A 20187-nucleotide genomic window follows, 5' to 3' on the forward strand; every position below is an offset into this window, starting at 1 on the left:
CTGCCTGCATTGTTTCACATCTGCAGCAGGCCACGCCTCACCCAGAGAGCGACCACAAAGGCGTCTAAGCTCTCCTTCATTGCGTAGGCTCCAGAGATGTCCATCCAAGGCATTTTTCTTCATTTGTGCATTTGTAATGCAATTAGCTCTCTCGTGGTTAGAGGAGCTCAACAGATGTTTTCCAAAAACGTCTCCTTAAAAACAAAATTAAAATGCAATACTTATAATTTTCTCAGTGAGAGGTTTACAGGTTTTTATTCATTCAACTGAATATATTTGTCAGGACACAGCGTTATTTTATATTCTTGATAGTGACACTGGGTCATGCATGAGACATTTCCCCTAAATCGAAGTCCCCTAAAAAAAATTAATTATAGGCATTTTGTCTTGTGTTAGTTTTTAAATATGTTTTTATTGATTTTTTTTTTTTAAGAGAGAGGAAGGGAGATGGGGAGAGAGAGATAAAAACATCAATGATGAGAGTCATGGATCGGCTGCCTCCTGCACGCCCCCTACTGGGGATCTAGCCCATTCAGTAGCAAACACCACCTGGGTGTTGACCAGAAAGTCTGTCTGCAGAACGTTTGCAAGGAAGAAATGGAGATCAACACAATAAAATACACAGATGATGTATTGTAGAACTGTCCACCTGAAACTTAAATTATTTTTACTAACCATTAGCACCAGAAAAATTGTAATACAAAATAGGAATGGATTGTAAGATCGCAGTCAACTCTTTCCTACTAAATGCTCTTGAGGCATTTAACAACAGAAATGTATAGCCTCACAGTCCTGGAGGCTGGAGATCTGAGACCAAGGCGTCTGCAGGGTTCGTACATCCAGTCTCCTCACCTGCCTGGAATACTGAGAATGCTTCCATCGTTCAATGTCTTCAATACAGCAGTCCCACTTATCTGAAGTTTCACCCGCCCTTAACCATGGCCCCAAAATATTACATGATAAATTCCAGAGATTAACAACATAAAAGTTTTAAATGGAAAGCTCTTCTGAGTAGCATGATGGAATCTCCCACCATCACGCTCCCACTGACCTGACACGTGAGTCATCCCTTTGTCCAACTGTGTCCTGGCCACAGACACTCCCTCACTCTTACTAGCCATCTGGGATATCAGATCTGATATTAAAAAAACCACACCTGCATAACTTGTTTAAAAATTTTTTTTAATTGATTTTTAGACAGAAAGGAATGGAGAGGGAGAGAGAAAGAGACAGAAACATCGATGTGAGAGCATAACATCAACTGGATGCCGCCTGCACGCCCCCTACTGGGGATCGAGTCCACAACCCAGGCATGTGCCTTAACCAGGAATCGAACCCACAACCTTTTGGTGCACCAGATGACCCCCAACCAACTGAGCCACACCGCCCAGGGCCCACGTAACTTTTATTTCAGTGTATTGTTATAATTGCTCTATTTTCCTGCTACCTGTTGTTGATAATCTCTTGCTGTGCCCAATTTATAAATTAAATTTTATCATAGGTGTGTATGTGTAGGAAAAAACAGCATATCTACAGTTTCAGGAATCCATGGGGGGCCTTGGAACATGTCCTCCATGGTTAAGGGGGTTGGCTCTATGAAACAGCTGGGCCATAGAGGTGTTTTCCTAGAGTTCTGTTTCCCAGAATTAAAACTTAAATACTAGAGTGTAGTTTCAAGGTTCAGTTCTTTATGCATATATATTACACATGTATATTCTTTTTCTTGACATAGGTGATTAAATACATAGATTCAACTTTATCCCATTTAAATATAAGGTCTCAAGGTTTCTACAAATTAATCTTTTGTGTGAAGGAAAACATTGTGTTTCAAATTACGTATATTAGAGCTGCATTTTTTCAGTTATAAATTACATTATATGTAATATACAATGATGTATAAATTTTACGTCATTATGTGTATATATTGCAATATGAAAGGTATAATCTGTCTATAGTATACATAATTTTACATATAATTATATGCGGACATATAATTATATGTGAAATTTACATATAATTTTAACATAAAATTAAAATATATAACATAAATATAAATGACATAATATGTTCATATTATATATAATTACATGCATGTGTATTATAATTATATGTAATATATTTTAGTTTTAATATATTTGTATAAAATTCAGATATCTTTACATATACAGAAAAGAAGTAAAAAGTGAAGATTTATGGAATTAATTCTTCCGTACCAATCACCAAGCTTCAGTAATTTTCAACTCATGCCTTAACTTAATTCATCATTACCCCCTGTCCATCCACTTTTCCCCTCTCCCTCCAGCCCCTATTAAAGCCAATACTGGATGTGCTAAAAACAGCATTCATTCCTCATATGTAAATATTTTGCAATTCCTCCTGATAAATCAGAGCTGCTTAGAAATGTTCAGTTTCTGTGATACATGTAAACATGACACATCACACTTCAGACCACAAACATCTAGTCAGTGTTTAATTTCCCAAATGATCTCCTAAATTATTAGTATTATTGCCAGGATACCTATTACTCGAACCTAGACAGGACACGCGGAACGTATCTCGACGTCTCCCTTAACACCGGGGTGTAATTAAGTGAAAAATTACATAGAACGGTATTCGTCATTCCTGATGGAGATAAACTGGGGGAGTGGTGTTTCAGCCCCTGTTCCACATCCCACCGGAAGATTTTACTTCTGTAGAATATCCCATGTGGCTCCTTATGTCTCAGCATTTTAGCAGCACCCGGCAAATGGTTAGCCGGGCATTCAGGGGCCACCATCTCTCGAAAGAGGTCACAGCTGCAATAGCCTGAGCCCTCCAAAAAAAAAAAAAAAAAAAGAGAGGAATCTCAACTATTATCACCAGCTTTTCTATTTTCACCCCTGTCAGCACCTCTCTCGCTCACCCACCTCTTCATCTGTCTGGATCAGGTAATAATCGGCCCACTCTGCTCCCAAGCGGGCAGAGCTGAGCTCGCTAATGAGATATTGGGACAGATGAAAAATAGAACTAAATTCAGTTCTACCGTTTTCTGAAGTCACCCTGACCTATACAAAAATGTTTTAATTTTTTATTTAAAAAAAATATATAAGTTTTTATTGATTTCAAAGAGAGGAAGGGAGAGGGAGAGAGAGAGAGAAACATCAATGACCATAGAGACTCATTGATCGGCTGCCTCTTGCTCGCCCCCTACTGGGGATGGAGCCCAGAACCTGGGCCTGGGCCCTGACTGGGAATCGAACCGGCGACCTCCTGGTTCATAGGTCGATGCTCAACCGCTGAGCATGCCGGCCGGGCAAAGTTTTAATTTTTTTAAAAAAATATATCTTTATTGATTTCAGAGAGAAGGAAGGAGAGGGAGACAGAGAGATAGAAACATCAGTGATGAGAGAGTCATTGATAGAGCCCACAACCCAGGAATGTGCCCTGACCGGGAATCGAACCCTGATCGCCTGGATCCCAGGTCAACGCTCAACCGCTGAGCCACGCCCGGCTGGGCCAAAGTTTTCATTTTTATCTTCTATTATGCACAAATCAAATTTCCTAACTGAAACATTAGAGGCATAATGAAGAAAGCCAGAAAAAAAAAATAAAAATAAAAACCCACGACGTGAGAGAGTAAAACTTGTTTGTCATGTGCTGTGTGCACGCTGTAAATTTTATCACGTTAGATTTATTGAGCCGTCAGGAGACGCGGGAGGCCAAAGCCACGACATATGTTCAGCCCTAAAAGGGAAAAAAACTTCATGACATTTTCCAGGTTGGGGCCATTAAAGAAATTTTTGTGGGAGTAGATTTCCTGAGTGGAGTCCAGATGGCACGGTGGCTGGCGGATTTAATAATGTGACAGAGATATTTTTCTAACGTCGTTACATTCCATAGAGTTGTCAATGCCGGTTAACAGGAAACAGAGCCCCGAAGTTTCTTTTAACACTATTAATGATACCTTTTTTTTTTTTTTTTTTTAGCAGCCATCATTAAATCACAACATAAATCTTATTGTTAATCTAAAGAAACAGAAGAGTTAAGGCTAGAAAAAAAAAAAATCAGCTGGGAATAATTTTAAATGACCAAGTACATTTCTAGGTAATAATTAAGGGCTTTAACTGCATAGAGAAATCATGCATAGAGAAATCAAAGTTTCCCACTTTTTAAAATGTCTCTTTATTGTCGGGAGCATTACGGACGTCCCCTTGTCATTCCCCGATGACCCCCTCGGCCCTGCATCCGCAACGTAATTATGCAAAAACTTTAACTCTCTCCTAGGAACTGCCAAGCAGGGAGGGCCCAGTGGGTTGTGCAAAGATAAATATTTGGGTTGTGGAGTAGATTTGCATCCAGCTGGCTTTCGGAGGCCAGAGCTCCCCGCCCTGGTCCCGAGCAGCTGGTCCTGCCCCACCGCTGGGCCTCTCGCTGCAGGTCTGTCCACTGACCAAATTGAAAGATAAATGGAGTATTAAGGAGGCAGGAGCAGCTGAGCCTCTGGCATCCACGCTGAGCCCTGGGACCTGCCACGGCTTGAAATAGCCCTGCCCTGCTTTGCGTCTGCCCCTCCGCAGTGTTTTGCAGCTCATTCCTCGTGACCCGAGTCAGGGTGGAGAGGTTCGTGGCCCGGCTGGCGTGCCCTTGGCTGCAATCTCCGAAGAGCAACAGGGAATTCTTTCCAGCCCTCGGCTCCCAGGGCTCAGCCGGGCCAGGCAAGTGCAGGGCAGGTTTCTGCAGGCAAGGCCGGGAGGGCTGAGAGGCGCCTAGATATTAACAACCCCTCAGAATAGCTCCTGCTGGAATGAAAGGAACCACCTCCGAGGCCTATTTTCAACTTCGGCGGAGGCCTGGCTCGCACAGCGGGATGCTGGTTTTTTATAACAAAAGACGTCCTATTAAATTACACCCGGGGCTCCTAGGTGGCCTTCGCCGGGGGTGTGCCTGCTGTGCAGGGCGCTTCCCATTCCTGCTGTAGGTGTGCAGGCGGCTAGGACAAGGCAGCCACGGTTCAGGATGCAGGGCTCAGGTGCCTCCCCTCCTGGGGGTCGGTGAGGGGGTTGGTTGGGTCTTTTGAATAACAGGTATAAAGTCTTCTTTGGGGAAAAAAAAATATATATATATATTTTTTATTTGTAGAATTCAGGGGCATGCATGAGAAAGAAAGGCTCGGTGCGGCCCAGTGGTTGGGGCATCTGACCGAAGGGTCTCAGGTTCGATTCCCAATCAAGGGCATTTACCTGGTTGCAGGTTCGATCCCCAGGCCGGGTTGGGGTTCATGTGGGAGGCAAGCAAGGGATGCGTCCGTCTGTTTCCCGTCGATGTTTCTCTCTCTGTCTCCCTCCCTGCCACTCTCTTTGTCAAAATCAACGGAAAAAAATATCCTTAGGTAAAGATTAACAATTTTTTTTTTTTATTTAAAGAAAGGGATCCCTCGCCGGCGTTGCTCAGCGGTTCGATCGGGGTGTTTAAACATAAATACCTGCTGGACATGTTCAAAGGCAGACCTTCCGGTTGCTGTGCCCCTCGGCTTGGCTCTCATGTTGGAGGCCCAGGCTGGCCCTGGAGCAAGCCCCGGACTGTCCCTCTATCAAAGCCGTGAGGGCCGCCCGGTCTGCAGGGAGCTCGCCCCTGTCAGGAGGCTGACCTGCCCTCGGGCTGAGCCCGCGCTCGGCCGGCATCGGTTTGATCTTGAAACCAAGTGCTGTCTTGCAGCCTCGAGAGGCAGGTTCTGTTTCCTGCAGAGTCACGTCCAGGATTCCTCGTTAGGATGTAAGGATTTCCCAGAGCAAGAGGTACCTTTGGACAAGCTCAAATAACGAGACCGCTACCATTTAATCTGTGCTACGTCCGTTTTTTTTTTTTTTAAAAAAGAAATATATTTATTGAGCCCCACTGTTGTGGCTCAGGGTTCGATTCCCGGTCAGGGTTGCAGGCTCCATCCGCAGTCGGGGGCGTGCAGGAGGCAACCGATCCATGACTCTCATCATGGATGTTTCTCGCTCTCCCCCTCTCCCTTCCTCTCTCTGGAATCAATAAAAACGTATTTTTTTATTCGGCAAGCAGCGTGCACGAGGAAATCAAAACTCAAACAACAGCCGGACACCAAGGGCTCCTGATGTTTCTCTTTCTCTGTCTCCCAGCTTGTAGCCCAGCTGCACCCCCAGAATGTGCAGGACACATGGACAGGAAATGCACCCACAGAACCCCCCCCCCGACGGTGCCAGAGAACCGGAAAAGGGGGAACCCCGCAGACGGCAGCTCCCAGCTCTCTCCAGAGATTTGGCAGAGACGGCGTGAGGACCGGAGGGGAACTGCGGGTGCAGCCCTGAGCAATGCTCTCTTGCCAGTTTGTCTCGGAATAAATAGGTCGTCGAGGCAAATATGTGACAGAGAGGGTTGTGCAGCCAGAGAGCAGGAAAGGGGGCCCCTGGGAGCGGAGGCCTGTGTGTGTGACGTGTCCAAGTGGAGCAGGAAGCTGGAGGAGGGACGGTTCCCGCCGGGGATGATGCTCTGGCCTGGCCCAGAGCTCGGCACCTACGCAGTGGACTGGAAAACATGGAAAAGTGCTTTTACTGTGCAGAAAATAGGCCACCGCCCAGGAAGCCGGCTGGCCCGTAGGAGGGGCCACCTGCGCGTCAGACTAAAACAGCCCAGCGAGGTCCTTGAAACTAAACTTAAATGGGAACCAGAGCTCCCAGAGCCAGGTGAGACCTTGGGATCGGAAACTCACCATGCGAAGGACCCGTAAAACCAAAAGATAAATGTTTTTTCATCTAGGAAAAATTTTAACAGGATCTGGGTCTCCCAGGCTTTCTGCTGTTTCTGTTCCCTGCGGGAAACCATGGTCTGAAAATAGGAAATTAAAAAAATCCCAGCCCGGGCCGGCGTGGATCAGTGGTTGGAGCATCAGCTCGTGCACTTGAGGGTCATGGGTTCGATTCCCGGACAAGCGCATGTGCCTGGGTTGCAGGTTCAATCCCCGGCCCTGGTCGGGGTGCATTCAGGAGGCAACCCATCGATGTGTCTCTCTCACATCCATGTTTCTCTCTCTCTCTCTCTCCCTTCCATTCTCTCTAAAAGCAACAACAAAAAAATATCCTCAGATGAGAATTAAAAATATAAAATAAAATGAACAACTCACAAGTTTTAAATCGGGCACTGTCCGAGGCGGCCTGATGAAATCTCTCACTTTCTGCCCAGCCGGCATAGCTCAGGTGGTTGAGCACCATCCGATGCACCAAGAAGGGGCTGGTTTGATTTCTGCACAGGGCCCACGCCCTGGTTTTGGGTTTGACCCCCCCCATAGGGGGTGTGCAGGAGGCTGCTGATCAATGTTGATGTTTCTCTCTCTCCCCCTTGCCCTTCCTCTCTCTCTCAAATCAATAAAAAATCCTACTTAAAACAATCATAATCATAGTTGGCATTATTATAGCAGAAAGTTCACGGTCTCAGAAGCTCCGCACATTTACACATTAGAGATGTGCCATTGCAGGTGGACGTCATGAAGTTCAACGAGGCCAAGATAACAGAGCCAGGAGGGCACAAGGAACCATAAAAACGCTGGGTGTGGCAAGATTCTGGGCAGCCCTGCACATGCTATTCTTGGTTCTTCTGAGTTAAAAATTCAGGCCCTGACAATCCCCCTGGAACAATCTACTTCTCCTTACATATAAATCAGGCGGGATTTTTCTTAAACAGTCACGGTCAGGGTGTGCGAATCATTTAAATGGAGAGCTGAATAATGGATCTTGATTACAAATACATTGAACTGAAGGTGGGGGGAGTGGGGGGGAAATCAGGGCGCTTCTCTCTGTTCATTCTGTGTCTAGAATATTTGAAGTTCGGGTAAATGGTGCATTTGTTCAAATGAGCGCAGGAAATAGCCCATTCGACTCAGAATTCGTTTCTCCGAAGAATTCTTTCCCATCCCATAAATCAGTCCTGGTACATCAGCTGAGGTCTACAAAGACGGGCGCTGGGTACTGAATTTCTAATCCATCACATGGTTCTCCGAGGATGCCCGAAGGCTCTGTTGTCGAGCTGTTATCAAAGGCGTCTTGTCTGGCCGGCGTGGCTCAGGTGGCTGAGCACCGTGCGGGGCACCACGAGGTCACTGGTTCGATTCCCGGTCGGGGCACATGCCCGGGGTGCCCACTGGAATCTCAGTAATGGGCGTGCAGGAGGCAGCCGATCAATGAGTCTCTCCCATCAATGCTTCTCTCTCTCTCTCCCTCTCCTTTCCTCTCTCTGAAATCAATAAAGATATATTTTTAAAAACGGCTTCTTAAAATCTTAACATACCTACTGATGTGTTGTTTAAATTGATTACCAATGGAAAACATGTTACTTCGCGGCAGTGTACTTGGCATTTATTCATTTTGAAACAATATTAATGTGTTCTCTGTAATAAAAACACTACTGGTTCAAATAGTAACAGTATCTGGATACATTTCTTTCCTTCATTTAAAACTTGAATAGACACTAGGTCCTTAACCTCCTCGGTCAGTTCTTGGAAGTTTGGGGAAACAATGTATCAGGAGACCAGTTGGACCACAGGCTAAAATTGATACAAACACGACACAACTTCTTGGGGCATCTCGTCAACATTGTAACACACGGACGTCGAAGGAAACAATGTTATTTCAGGACCTGCTATTACAGGCTCCTGGTTTTGTTTTGTTGGTGTTTTTTTTTCTTTTAATATGTTTTTATTGATTTTAGAGAGAGAGAGGATGGGAAAGGGAGAGAGAAATATCAATAAGAGAGAAACATCATTGATCGGCTGCCTCCCACACGCCCCCGACTGGGGATCAAGCCCTCAACCCGGGGATGTGCCCTGACCGGGAATCGAACCCTGACCTCCAGGTTCATAGGTCGAAGCTCAAACAACTGAGCCACACCGGCCAGGGTGCAGACTCATGTTTAAAGTTGCATCTAATTTTCAGGGTTTTTAAAACGTGTTCATTTTGATGCTTTAACGTTTGCGCTCTCTCTCTGACCCCTCAGCAGCGACCACAGAGGTCTGTCTTCACACAGTCAGGTCGTGTGCGAATGTTACCCACAGTCTTCGCTCATCTGAAGGGTTTCTATGGAGTGACCCCACAAACGTGCATGAAAAGATAAGACTGGCTGGTCCAACGAATGCCCAGCACATGTTAAAGACGCCTGCAGAGAGAGAAGGCGTCTTTCGATGGGATCTAGCGAGGGACTAGCTGTGCCTGATTGGAGCAGAGATATTTATTCAGAGCCTACTCCCATCCCAGAACGGTAACTTGAAATGAATGCTTATTGATTACCTGAATTAATTTATTCTGCTCGTACGAGGTGCTCTAAAAAAAATGACATTTTCGCTCTATTTTTATTTATCGACGTTGTTGGCATGACGGTGGTTAATAAAATGATGTAGGTTTCCATGCCCGCTTCTCCCCTCCCTCTGCCCACCTCCGCCTACCGCCAACCGCTTTTTCCCTCTGGCCATCGCCCCACTGCTGCCTGGGACGGAGACTCTGCTGCAGGCGACGGATGTAGGATGCAGTGCGCAGACGGTGTTTTGTTGAGTTGTCGCTTGAAATCTGTATGGTCTTGTGAATCAATGTCACGGTCAGGCAGTAAATTCAATAAAAAATTAAGTTACGTTAGGAAACTAAAAAAAAAAAAAAATGCAACATTCTTAAGAGAAAAAATTATATAGGTTTCAGGTGTACGATTTATGATGGGGGTGGAGAGGACTCTCATTTTTAAGGGGAGGAAGAGAGTAATGCATCAGGAAAGTCCTCAGGCCCTGGGAGCCGTATATCCCCACGGCTACAGGGATGCATTAAAATTCGCCAGCCTAGCTCTCCCTCCAGTTTCATGCTTCGAATACTTAGAAAGAAAGAAAAAAAATCTCGGTAAAAAAAGTTTGGACAGTCTTGCAGGACATACACGGACTTGTTATGGAGTAACTGTCCCCATGAGCTTTACAAAGACTATGAAAATGTACACGCGTGTGTGGTATGTGTGTGTTTTACCCGATCATGTACCTGGACTTTGCTTTTTTTTGTGTGTGGGTTGTTTGTTTTTTAAATAGTTCCTACCTGGCTGGTGTGGCTCAGGGGTTGAGCGTCAACCTAGGATCCAGGAGATTGAGGTTCGATTCCCGGTCAGGGCACAGGCCCGGATTGCGGGCTCGATCCCCAGTCGGGGGCCTGCAGGAGGCAGCTGATCAATGACTCTGTCGTCACTGATGTTTCTCTCCCTCTCCCTTCCTCTCTCTGAAATCAATGAAAACATATATATAAAAAAAAAACACACAACATGAATCTTTTTTTCTTTGATTAATTCCCACACCCTTCTCCAGCCCCCCACACAACAGCTTGGTGATGACCAGAGGGAAGGGTTTGGGGGGAGGTAGAGGAGGGTCCAGGGGGGTTACATGGTGATGGGAGGAGACTCGACTTGGGGTGGTCAACACACCATACAACATACTGATGATGGATTATACAATTGTACCCCTGAAACCTATATCATTTTATTAACCAAGGTCACCCCCAATAAATGCAATTAAAAAATAAATAAAACAGTTTTTTGAGGACCCTTTACACTGTTTTCCACAGTGGCTGCACCCGTCTGCACCCCCACCAGCCGTGTACCAGGGGTCCCCCTTTCTCCACACCATCGCCAGCACCTGTTGTTTGTCGATTTCTTGATGGGAGCCATTCTTCTCACGGTGGTTTTAATTTGCATCTCTGATGATTAGCGATGTTGAGCATTTTTTTCTTATGTTCCTCAAAAGAATAAAAATGGAGCTGCCTTTTGACTCAGTGATCCCACTCCTAGGAATATATCCTAAGAATCCTGAAACACTAATCAGAAAGAACCTATGCACCCCGATGTTCATAGCAGCATAGTGTACAATAGCTAAGATCGGGAAACAGCCCAAGGGCCCATCCGTAGACGAGTGGATAAAAAAGCGGTGGTATGTCTATGCGGCGGAATACAACGCAGCTGTGAAAAAGGTGGATCTCTTGCCCTTTGGGACAGCAGGGAGGGACCTGGAGGGTATGATGCTGAGTGAAATAAGCCAGGCAGAGAAAGAAAGTATCATATAATCTCACTTATATGTGGAATCTAAGGAACAAAATAAACTGCTAACAAAATAGATCCAGAGACGTGGAAGCAAGGAGTAGACTGACGAATCTCAGAGGGAAGGCGGGGAGATGGGAAGGAATTAACCAAAGAACTTCTATGCATCTGTGCAAAACCCATGGACACAGACAATGCACAGGCAGGGGCCTGTGATGGGGGGGCATGTATGGAGGGGGTAAGGGGGGAAATGGGGGCATCTGTAACACTCTCATAATAAAAATGAATGAATGAATGAATGAATGAATGAATGAATGAATGAATGAATGAAACAAGCAGAGGAGCCAGTCGGGGAGTTTGCAGCGGAACTAAAATTCCCTTTGTGGAAAACGTGGCTAATGCACCCGGCAGATTACACGGGGGGTGAGCAGATGCGTAAATCACCAGGTCCTCACGAGAAATTACATGTTGGAAGCTGCAAATTACAGCCCCTCTGGCTTTTTGTACGGACACCCCATTAACTCGTTGCAGGGGGTATTTTCCTTTGCAATTATCTCAAAGTGGGCACCCCGTCTCTCTGGGCAGGGCCCAACTTTGGGGGAATTTACAGCGGTTTCTCTGACACGCTCCGCAGTTCATTAAACAACCGTCTGATATGTGGTTCGGCCCTTTCGGGCGCCGCTGTTATTCAGGTTCTATTAGGAAGAAATATAACCCGGTGTTTTTTTAAAAAAAACGTAAACATATCCATCAGCATCTCTGCGGCGTGTGTACTATTTCACCCTTTGGCTTCACGGGGAAAAAGATGATCTGCGGGGACCTCAGGGAAACTGAAATGCCCCCCACTTCCCGGAGTTTGATGTCAAGCAACAGGCTGGGGCTTCTGTAGATATTTAGATGTGTCTATAAATTAGAAACACGGATGTTTAGGTAACATAAGAGTGTGTGCTGACTGTCACAGAACATTTAAAAAATGTAAACATCTGTAATATTTTAAACAAAAATAAAATTAAAAAAATTATAGATGCTCACCCATTTTTTTTTTTAATTTTTTTTCTTTCAATTGTAGTTGACTTTTTTTTTTAAATCCCCACCCGAGGATATTTTTTCCATTGATTTTTAGAGAGAGTGGGAGGGAGAGAGGGAGGGGGAGAGAGAGAAACATCGATGGGTTGCCTCCCGCATGAACCCCGACAGGGGCAGGGGATTGAACCTGCGACCCAGGTGCGTGCCCTTGAGCAGGAATCGAACCCAAGACCCTTCTGTCCTCGGGGCAGTGCTGCAACCACTGAGCGAAAAGGGCTAAACAGATAGACGCCTTTTAAAAAATATATTATAAAAAAATCTAACTACTATATGTCCAAAGCAATGAACACCATGACCTTGAGGATGCTTTTAGGTTTCTGTTTTTAAAAAATAATTATATTTTTTATTGATTTCAGAGAGAGGAAAGGAGATGGAGAGAGAAACATCAATGATGAGAGCCATGGATCGGCTGCCTCCTGCACGCTCCCTACTGGGAATCGAACCTGAAACCCGGGCCTGTGCCCTGACCGGGAATCGAACCCTGACCTCCTGGTTCATAGGTCGACGCTCAACCACTGAGCCATGCTGGCCGGGCTGTTTCATGAATTTCACTCCATCACATTACTCTAACTTTTTATATTCCAATTTTAATTTACTTCCCTGTTTTTTTGGGGGGGGAAGAGGGTTATGTTAACACATGTGTTGGAAGACGGTGTCAACAGTTATTTCAGAATAAAAATGGTGCGTTTACTTATTTCTTGACAACACCACACACACGATTCGTATTGCGAACTTTATTTGCCTCAGGGGAATTCTATTTTTATCTGTTTCTTCTTGAATTTCAATTTTTTCGGTGGTATTATGGGACCTTAACTTTTCACGATAAACCTCAGAATAGTTTTTTTCAAGGTGTACAAAAATGATGAATGTTTCCTCTGAGACGATCCTGAATTTGATTTAAGAAGAGCTGTCATTTTTAACAGTATTGAGTTTCCTTATCTACGTATATTCCTACTCCTCCAATTATTTCTATTTTTTAAAAAAATATTTTGAGCTTTCTCCCCAAAGATCTTGTACATCTTGGGAATAATATTAACTAGTAAAGAAAATACATCCAACGTTACATGGGTGGACAGTAAGAACAGAGTCATTTTATGCTTCAGACCAATTTTTTAAATAAAAAAGCCTGAAATTCCCCTTCCTCCGTCCCCACCCCATATTGCCACTTTTGTAAAAAAAAATAAAAATAAAAATAAAAATAAAAATATATGTTTTTATTGATATTTTTAGAGACAGAGGAAGGAAGAGGTAGAGAGAGAAACAGTCGTGAGAGAGAAGCATTGACTGGCTGCCTCCTGGACGCCCCCTACTGGGGAATCGAGCCAGCGACCTCTTGGTGCCTAGGTCAACGCTCAACCACTGAGCCACAGAGGCCCAGGAAATATTACCATTTTTTTATGTTGATGTACAGTCTACATTTTTTAAAAGTTTACCTTTCGGGTACATGTCTTAGAGGTAACTTGTTTGTCTGATTGCAAATTGGGCATAAAACACGCCGCCCTGTCCATATATCTGCATTTCTCTTTCCTACTTAACGTTTTGAGCCTCAACTCTATGCCTCTGAGATTTATTCTCATTGGCAAATAGAGACCTAGTTTGCTCCGCTGGTTCCGTAAGTTATTTTACGGTGCGAAGGAACCCCAGGTTATTTACCCATCCCGCTGTACATTAAGGTGCCCATTTGGGCCGCTTCCCGTTTTTCACTGTCTAAAACCAGACTGAAGGGAGCCACTTCTCCGTGGGTGAGACGGGATATAAACATGGAAATTGGATTCTTGGGTAAATAAAACAGTGGGGTGGTTCAAAGCATGAGCGTGCTGCTGGCTGGCAGAGCTGTGGGTCCGGGAAGCGGGCAGGGACCCACTGCAAGGACGAGCCTTCCATGTTGGCATCCACGTGGACATACGTGGACACACGTGGACAGATGCAGACATGTGGCTACACCTTCCCTCTTGGTTAACAATGAGTTTGGTGCCAGTTCTCTGGGTGCTTTTCCTCATGTCTACACCTGATGCCACGTGGACATACGTGGAAAACTGTGGACAAACGTGGACATGTGGCTACACCTTCCCTCTTGGTTAACAATGAGTTTAGTGCCAGTTCTCTGGGTGCTTTTCCTCATTTCTACACCTGATGCCACGTGGACATACGTGGAAAACTGTGGACTAATGTGGACATGTGGCTACACCTTCCCTCTTGGCTAACAGTGAATTTGCTGCCAGTTCTCTGCATGGTCCCCCTCATTTCTACACCAGATGAAGTAGAAGAAATGGTCCAATATTTCAATTTCAGGGATATTTTTCCACTCTCTAGACTTCATCATTATTTGCAACCTGTCAAATATTTCATTTAATCAAACAACTCTCTAAGCTCCTTAAGGCTGTCTACTCATTTTCACTTTTACGGCCACGAATCGTAGAGCAGTACCTTTCTCACAAATTGCCCGCACCCCGTATTGTGTATTAAGTTATTTTCCTACGGAAATGATATTTTGCACAGACCCCGATGTCTATTCTTTGGCGAGTTGTAACATTTTTCATTATGCCTTTCTTTTTATAGTGGTAACGGAGAGAGGATTACCTACAGTGTTTGCTCTTGTTATCACGTTGTGCACACGGCTTTATGGGGGTTATAAACATTTTTCTGCCTTTACACCTCTCGCTTGTATGATTTGCTCACAAGGAAAAGAGAAAGTCAAATATTTCTCCAATGGCCATGGGAACGCTGAAGGCTTTGTTTTTCGTATGTCGTCTATTCTGCCTTACCTATCATAACAGGCACTCGACAAAAAATGAATGATTATGCTATTTCACAGAAAATTTTCGAAGAAAACAATGGGGGAGCTACCAAAGGGATCCACCACTGTTATTTTTAGGCTTGTGTTTATATATATATATATATATATATACATACACACACACATATATATACACTTATATATATACACACACACATATATATATTATTATATTGTATTATATTATATTATATTTTATATTATATTATATTATATTAATTATATACAATAAATGAATAATTATTAATTCCAATGGGTTAAACCTAAAAAGAAAGAAACATCAATTGAGCTATCAGCTGTCAAAGCATGTATACATTTTTGGGGGTCTATATATATATATATATATACACATATATAATAGCACAAGAGCATTTTATTTTTTTATCTTTTATTTATTAATTTTAGAGAGGGAGTGGTAGGGGGAAAGAGACAGAGAGAGAGAGAGGGAAATATCCATTTGTCGTTCCACATATTCATGCATTCACTGGTTGATTCTTGCATGTGCCCTGACTGGGGATGGAACCCACACAACCCTGGTGTGTATTGGGAGGATGCTCCAGCCACTTGAGCTACCCGGCCAGGATCAGCATAACAGCATTTTAAATCACTGATCAATTTGTCGCTTTGAAAAAATACAAGACGTGGGAGCCCTTCCCACGTGTCATGGGATGTATGCTCTTGATGTGGCACTTGAGTAAGGACCCTCTCTCTTGGTTGACCTCACACAGGCTCCACACACAAAACCTCCCCATAGCAACCAGAGCTGTGCAGCACTTGGAAAGCCCTGGTTCCTACAGAGCATCTCCGAGAGGAGTCCAGTCCCAGGACCTCGAGCAGGGGGAGCAACTGGATGGATATGATTAAGGGTTTTGCTTTTGTTAAGACTTGTCTGCTCTGCTGCCTCCTTAGGGGTGATTCCTGTGTCCCCAATCTCACAGGTGAGCATGGTGTCCACCCCCTTCCTCAGGTGGGATGTTGGGTCTCTGTGATTCAAGAGCTCTGGAGCCGCGGCTCAGTGGATAGAGTGTGAGCCCCAAGTGTGGAAGGATCTCGGGTTTGATTCCTGGTCATGGGCATGTACCTGGGTTGCAGGTTCCATCCTCGGCCTGGTTGCATAAGGGAGGCAACCAATCGACGTGTCTCTCACACATCAATATTTATCTCTCTCTCTCTCTCTTCTCTCCCTTCCGCTCTCTCTAAAAATCAATTAGAGTGAAGATTAACAAAAATATAAAATGACAAATAATTTAAAAAAGAGCAGTTGAGCTTGTGGGTGAGTTCTCTTGTGATTAGAAAAGAATTCCCCAGACCTCACCGAGAGGGATGAGTGGATGAATGGACTGTTCTGCAATGGCTCCTCGGGACAATGATATTGGGATTGAGCTCAGCCACGCCTTAAAATATTTTGCTGCATGATTTATCGATCAGCACTCCAAAACCGGCAACATGCAATTAAATTTATCATTTAATGAAGCACCAACGAGAATGAGCTCCTTCTGGGGAGGCATTTTTTCCCACCCGGTACGGGACATTGCCTATTCCTAAGCAGTTCCGTTTTTGCATTAGCTGCAAGAAAACTGAAAAAGTCTGAATCCCATAACACCGATGATTCAGCGAAAGATATTTTACCTTCTGCATTTGCTTTTATTCTGATAGCGTTTCAGTTACGCTCTTTTAAAGGGCGGCTAATTGCGTTGACCAAATGTCTTTGCATCTCTGTCTCTATAGAAAATAGATATCCTGTCTCATCCCAGGAGAGAGAGAGAGAAAGGTCTCAATATATTTATAATACAAATATACACACCTACAAATATAAACATTCATAAATATAAATACACAGATGTCCTTATATAAATAAATATGCATATCTATGTGTATATTTTCATGTGTGTGTGAAGATAAAGTTCATGCCTGTTCCTTTGATAGCGACTCTTTACCAGGCCTTCTGAAGCGGATGCCGATTTTGGGACCGAATGATCGCATCTCCCTACTTTTGAATTTCTAGCCGCGGCCCATTCGAATTTTCATCCTGACATCTGCAATATTCAAAGTGACGATCCCGCCTTTTGCAGATTGGTTGAAACGAAACAAAACAAAGCTACGAGATGAGGCAGATTTTATGTGATTTTCCATCAACCTGCACAGACTAACGTCTCGGTACAACTGGGACATAGCAACAGGATCCTCGGTCTTTCTGTTGCATCAATCAATCGAATGAATTTGCTCATGGGCTGTCCACGTGCCGCTTGGGTAAATTTTAACATCAAGGCCGGAAAAATAAGTGTCCGTTTTCTGCAGATAAGAGACGTCGGGTTGTCGTTGAAAACCACAGAGAGAAATATCCGTTTTTAATAAAATTATGTTCGACTGCATGGCACAACCACAGAGCAAGTCAGCCTAATCCGGCAACAGCTCTCAGCTCTTCAGAGAACGTCCCGAACCCGCAATATTTTCGCGACACCTTGATCATTGGGAGAGAGGGTTAAGAAAGGCGCTTACATCAGCTATGTCTGTGCGGGTCGTGTTTCACGGTGAAATGTTAAGGTTATTTATCCTGATGGGCGTCCAAGGCTATTTCTTTCTAACGAAAACCTGTTTATATACGAGCCTTTTTCATACTCAAAGACGATTGTCTTGGGTGGGATGATCTTGTTGCTATAGCCAAGGTCGGCTGCAAAAAAACCCCAAAAACAAACAAACATGAAGCCTAAATATTTTTTCATCATTACCCACTGACCCTGCAGAGGATCAGGATCCCTCCTATGGTATTTCCTTGCTGATTTCCAGGCAGATTTTTTAAAAATTTATTTATTTTTTACAATGCACTGTCTTGCTTTGTTTTTAATGCTCAACACAAGGATATTTTTCCTTTGCTTTTCAGAGAGACTGGAAGGGAGGGGGGGAGGGAAACATTGATGTGAGAGAGACATTCGAGCAGGGCCTGGGGTCGAGCCTGCAACTGAGGCACGTGCCCTTGGCTGGAATCGAACCCGAAACCCTTCAGTATGCGGGCCTACTGGGGACGTCGAGACTCAGCGTGGTTGGCTATGAAGCCAGCGTGTCCGGTAAAGATGAGACACGGGATGGAGCCCTAACTAAATCCTAAAGGGTCTCTCCAAAGGGTTTGAGTTGCCCTGGCTGGTGCTGCTCAGCTGGTCGAGCATCGTGAGGTGCACCCAAAGGTTGCCCGTTGGACTCCCCGCCAGGCCACATGCCCAGAGGGCAGGGTCATCCTGCAGGAGGCGTCCGCTCGATGTTCCTCTCTCATCAATATTTCTCTCTCTCCTTTCCTCGATCTCTAAATAATCAATTAAAAAAATATTGTAAAAAAATGGTTTCAGCCCTTGCAGGGCCTTTCCCTGGCCATATCCATTTTAGGAGAAGCTCATTCATGTTGACAAAAATAAAAATATAAATAAAAATCTCGCTGGGGTTTGGGTAGGAATGGTATCCAAACCCACAAATCAATTTGGCGGGGGGATTTGAGTCAGCGTGTTTGGGTGAAGGGAGCCTCAGGGTGCAGGGGAGCAGGGTGCTCCCCCTGGGCAGGCGTCGTTGGCAACCTAAGATGCATGGTGCCCCCTTGTTCCACCTGTGCTGAGGCCCTAAATCAGCCTGCCTTCTGCTCCCCACCCTTGAGACTTCTCCTTTGCTGGCCTTTTGCATAATTTCTACGCCTTGTCTCCGTACTTAGTGAGAAGGGCCGACAGAGATGGGCCCAAAGCATCGCGTCAGAACAGGAAGCACCTGCCCTGTTTATTACCCAAACGGCCTTACAGAAGCAAACGCAACATTTCAGCTCTCTCGGCCTCACCAGGGCTAAAAATAAATTCCAATCCACACGGAGAGAAGGGAACTGGTTGCATAAAAACAAACACGACGTGATTGACTCGGCTTTTTCACACCCAGTTAGTAAATCAAATATTTGAGTTCCAGGCGGCGGTACACAGGTAAATATTTAGCAACTGCCTCTAGGGGGGGAAGAAAAAAAAAAGAAAGACTGAGTTGTAGCAGCTCCTGTTATTTGATGTAAATAATCCCTTTGCTGCTCATTTCAAGCTACTTGCGTGACATCCAGCAGCTCACAGGATTTCTGAAGATGTTAATAAGCAGCTCTCCAAAGCCACCAGGAGCTGGCCCCAGGAGTGCACCAGGTGCGTGCAGAACATGCCGGTTAGTTCATCTCCTCCCACCTCCTCCCTCTCCCCGCTTCCCTCTGAGATCCGTCAGTCTGATCCGTGCTTCCACGTCTCCGGATCTATTTTGTTCGGTTTATTAAGTTCTTTAGATTTGCAGATAAGCAGGATCATGAGGTGTTTGTCTTTCTCTGCCTGGCTTATCTCACTCAGCATAATACTCTCCAGGTCCCTCCCTGCCGCCCCAAAGGGTAAGCGATGCTGCTTTTTCACAGCTGCATAGTATTCCACGGTGTAGACGTACCACAGCTTTTTTATCCACTCGTCTACTGATGGGCACTTGGGCTGTTTCCAGATCTTAGCTATTGTAAACTGTGCCGCTATGAACATAGGGGTGCATATATTCTTTCTGATGAATGTTTCAGGATTTTTAGGATATATTCCTAGAAGTGGGATCACTGGGTCAAAAGGCAGCTCCATTTTTAATTTTTTGATGAACCTACCTACTGTTTTGCACAGTGGCTGCCCCCGTCTGCATTCCCACCAGCAGTGCACCAGGGCTCCCCTTTCCCCACACCCTCCCAGCACCTGTCGTTTGTTGATTTGTTGATGGAGCCATTCTGACAGGCGTGAGGTGACACCTCATTGTGCATTTAATTTGCATCTCTGATGATTAGCGACGTTGAGCATCTTTTCCTATGTCTCTTGGCATCTGCATGTCCTCTTTGGGGAAGTGTATATCTAGGTCCGTGGCCCATTTTTTAATTGGATTGTGAGCATTTCTGAAATACACTGATGGGCGGGTTCCCCCCCCCCCCCGAGTTGCAAGGCGACCGCTGGCGTCTCTCGTCTTTATGAAATTATGAAATTATTAAATCTATAAATCATCCTGAAAGCTCTGGACGTTCAGGAACATTCCTAGGCATGAATGACATTCTAAAAATAACATACGTCGGCCTTCTCATTACAGTTGTTTGACGATTCTAAAATCCAAAATTAGAAGTCCTCTGTCCACATCTCAACGGGCACTCATTAGCCGGTTCGGACGTCTCTTGACATGTAAACGCGAGTCGTGTATGCCTGTCATCACCGACGGAACTGGGATCTCTTTTCTCAAATTGG

Source organism: Miniopterus schreibersii, assembly GCF_964146895.1.
Source record: "Miniopterus schreibersii genome assembly, chromosome: Y".
Lineage (NCBI taxonomy): Eukaryota > Metazoa > Chordata > Mammalia > Chiroptera > Miniopteridae > Miniopterus > Miniopterus schreibersii.